Source organism: Oncorhynchus nerka, linkage group LG1 (genome assembly GCF_034236695.1).
Source record: "Oncorhynchus nerka isolate Pitt River linkage group LG1, Oner_Uvic_2.0, whole genome shotgun sequence".
Lineage (NCBI taxonomy): Eukaryota > Metazoa > Chordata > Actinopteri > Salmoniformes > Salmonidae > Oncorhynchus > Oncorhynchus nerka.
Genome location: NC_088396.1, coordinates 59,161,071 through 59,164,896, shown reverse-complemented (window position 1 = coordinate 59,164,896; position 3,826 = coordinate 59,161,071). Strand labels below are relative to the sequence as shown.

At 40.3% G+C, this 3,826-nt stretch overlaps 1 non-coding gene across 1 annotated transcript; it reads left to right on the top strand.

Moving 5' to 3' along the window:
• Positions 1-1,394: 1,394 nt before the first annotated feature.
• LOC135572246 (5S ribosomal RNA) lies at positions 1,395-1,513 on the top strand. The gene has a single exon (XR_010464161.1). It is a non-coding gene; the product is annotated as a 5S ribosomal RNA (ribosomal RNA).
• The last annotated feature ends 2,313 nt before the right edge of the window (positions 1,514-3,826 follow it).

Here is a 3,826-nt window from a genome sequence, read left to right as displayed (position 1 = left end):
ATATTTTATGAGGGCTGGGATGAGACAGATTGGGGACATTTTATATGAGGTCATTCGGGGTTCCTTCCATGTCAGGCAATATTTGATAATGTGGATGAAGAAAATGATGAAATAAGTAGAACTACTGTGGAGAACATGTATAAGAGAATATTAGGATGTCTTCCTGGGGAGTGGGGTGTTTTAATAAATAAAGAGGTGGCTACAAGAGCTAAGGGTTTACCGGTTTTATATTATGAAAGTAATGGGAAGAAGTATGATTTGTCAGGTTTGAAAGTTAAAAAGGTTTATGAAAAATGTATTTTAAGAGAGATAAAAACTCCTGCTTCGGAAAAAGTGTGGTCTAGGGTGTTTGCAAATATAGATGTGAAATCAATATGGAATAATGTAAATGTAAAATATAATTCTATAGAATGTGAAGACAATGATTTTAAATTGAAACATAATAGGATTTTTACGAACGTGGTTTTACATCAAATAAATAGAGATGTTAAAAGGGAATGTGATATTTGTGGTACGGGGTGGAAAATTTTATGCACTTTTTTGTTGAATGTAGTAGATTAGAAGAGTTTCATAAGTTTTAAAGGGGATTTTAGTACAACATTGGGGAGAAGAGATTGTTGCTGGGGTTGAGTGGAGGAGGTTGTTTCTTTTTGGTTTAACTGGGAAAAGCAAAGTTTTTAATTTTAATTTGATGAATTTTGTTCTTAGTCATGCCAGATACGCTGTAAGACTAAGAAGGAATTTGGGACATTATGAAGGGAAAATTGTGAGTGTGGAGGTTTTATTTAGAAGTATTTTAGAGAAAGATATAGAAGTAATATATAAATATGGTGGATGTAATTTTGAAAAATTGTTTGTGTGGGGGAGCACTTTTATTGAAATTGAGTCGAATGGAAAACTTGGTTTTAATTATTAATTGGTTTTGGTGGATGATTGGTTTTTTAATAGGTTTTCTTTTCTTTTCTTTTTTGATTTTGTAAAAGGATGAATTGTTCATCCTTTCTTATAAATTGATTGAACGTTGGAAATATTATGTGTTTTTTTCATAATAAAAGATTTTAAAAAAGTACGCCTGATCTCGTCTGATCTCGGAAGCTAAGCAGGGTCGGTCCTGGTTAGTACTTGGATGGGAGACCGCCTGGGAATACCAGGTGCTGTAAGCATTTTGTCAACTCTTTGTCTGTTTTTTCCCTCAAGGCTGAAATATGTGCCCTCGCTTTGAAATAAATAAGCAAGGTTAGTTTGTATTTCATCCAACAATCTGTGCTACAAATTATGGCTACAGTATATGCAATTTTTTCCACATTTTGAGTGACACAAAGATTCTTATCTAAATGGTGAAAATGCAACAGCTGTTAATCAGACTCACTTTGACTTTATATAGTGCACCAAGAGATTACGGCCACACTGGCCTGAGTACGCCTGATCTCGTCTGATCTCGGAAGCTAAGCAGGGTCGGGCCTGGTTAGTACTTGGATGGGAGACCGCCTGGGAATACCAGGTGCTGTAAGCATTTGGCAACTCTTTGTCCGTTTTTTCCCACAAGGCTGAAATATGTGCCCTCGCTTTGAAATAAGTAAGCAAGGTTAGTTTGTATTTCATCCAACAATCTGTGCTACAGTATATGCAATTTTGAGTGACACAAAGATTCTTATCTAAATAGTGAAAATGCAACAGCTTTTAATCAGACTCACTTTGACTTTATATAGTGCACCAAGAGATGGTTTCTCGCTTACGACCTCACCGGCCTGACCACGCCCATTTTTTTGGGATTGAGGAAGTGTTTGGAGGAGTTGGTTGTTGAGTTGGAGAAATACTTTGTTTGCTGTTTTGAAGTAAATCTTTTTTGGTTGGTGATTTTTGGTAAAACAAATCATACTGAAGAATTTTCCCCTAGCAGCTTGCGCTGTTAGGGGAAAGGTTTTTTTCATTTCCTTAAAGGAAGTTTGAAAGACCAAACGGACTTGTAAAGAAGCATGAATGTGAGTAGGAGATTGGTTTCTGATTCGGACCGAAGAGTGGACGATATGGCTTCGACTACTGGGAAGAATTCGAAAGAGGGAATGAAGACTGACAGAGGTGCTGCAGGAGAAAAGATGGCTGAGCAACGGGCTGTTCCCCGGGTGTTTGAAAGAAGTTTAACAGTGGCGGTGGTTTCTGATTCGGACCGAGGAGTGGACGATATGGCTTCGACTACTGGGAAGAATTCGAAAGGGGAAATGAAGACTGACAGAGGTGCTGCAGGAGAAAAGATGGATGAGCAACGGGCTGTTCCCCGGGTGTTTGAAAGAAGTTTAACAGTGGCGGTGGAGATTATTGGGGAGGACAAGATAACGATGATGGAGCTTCTACGGGGGATCAATGAGGTAGGCGGTTTGGTGATGGGGTGTCGTTTTAAAACGAAGAATAAATATGAGATAACAATGAGTCATGCAAAAGGGAAGGAGAGACTTATGGATGGATTTAAAATTAAAGACTCATGTGTAATGGCGAAGGATTTGTCACATGATGAACTGGTGGTGTCTTTTCTGAATTTACCGACATATATCCCGGATGAGGATATAATAAATAAATTGACTGGATGGGGAGTCACAGCAGTGTCTACAATCAAGAGGAGAATGTGGCCTGGAACGGAAATTGCAGACGGTACGCGTTTTTGTAAGGTACGATTTACAAACAATGTCCAATCGTTGCCATATTCAACGAAGTTTGAGACTCTGGAGGGGGCTGAATATTTCAGGGTTATACATGACAGGCAGGTGAAAGTGTGTAGGCTTTGTATTCAGCCGGGTCATGTAGTACGTGATTGCCCTGAATTTAGGTGTTACAAATGTATGGAGCAGGGGCATTATGCACGGGAGTGTCCTGAGAGAAGAAGGAGATGTGAGGAATGTGAATCATTTAACTGTATATGTGGTGAAAGAGTGAGTGAAGAGATTGAGATAATGAATGAGTTAGCCTCAGTAGATGAGGAAGAGTGTGTGGAGGAAAGTGAGTTGGGAGAGGAGAATGATATGGAGGGGATCAGTGGAATGCATGAAGGGGAGGGAGAAGATGCGAGATGTGGGAGAGCTCAGATGGATTTACAGAAAGCTGAGTGTGGCAAGGATCCATGCAAAGAGCCTATAATGGAGGAAGTACATCATGACGGGACTATTCAGAATGTCAAGCCTATTGAAGATACCCGTGGAGAGAGGAGCTCCTCTAAGGAGGAGGATGCTGCAAAGGAGGCATCTCGCAAACGTAAAGAGTTTGTAGACGGGCTGACGGCGGAAGAGAAGGAGAACCTATGGAAGTGGAGGCTTGAGTATAAACAGACCAAGATGATGATGAAGAAGAAAAAGAAGATGGTTGATTGAACATGGTAGACTAGTTTTATCCCCTCCTCTTTGTGTTCAAGGTGGTGGGGGTTTTGGGACTATAGATGCCGATGGACATTGCGGCGGAAGGAGGCTGGAGCTGGTGGAGGCCTTCTCTGCGGATGTGTTTGTGGAATGGACAAATGTACGTGAGTAGAGGTGCTGTGTGGGCATGTGGGGTAGCTAGGTTGGTAAAACGTAGTTATGACTAATTTAAATTATGTGCAGATACTCTGGGTAGAATGGGGATGTATAGGTCTAAGCAGGAGGATTTAGAGAGGGTGTTTATGAAGGATTGTGGATTGATTACTGTGGGGGAGGATGGTGGTTTTGGTGCATGGGGTTTGATGTGTAAATGTTTAAGAGATATCAGTAAATATTTTGAAGGATTTGTTTTTGAGACTGTCTTTAGGTTCTACTTGACAAGGAGGTGATTTGGAACCCTCGACTCGTATGGGTTTTTTGTT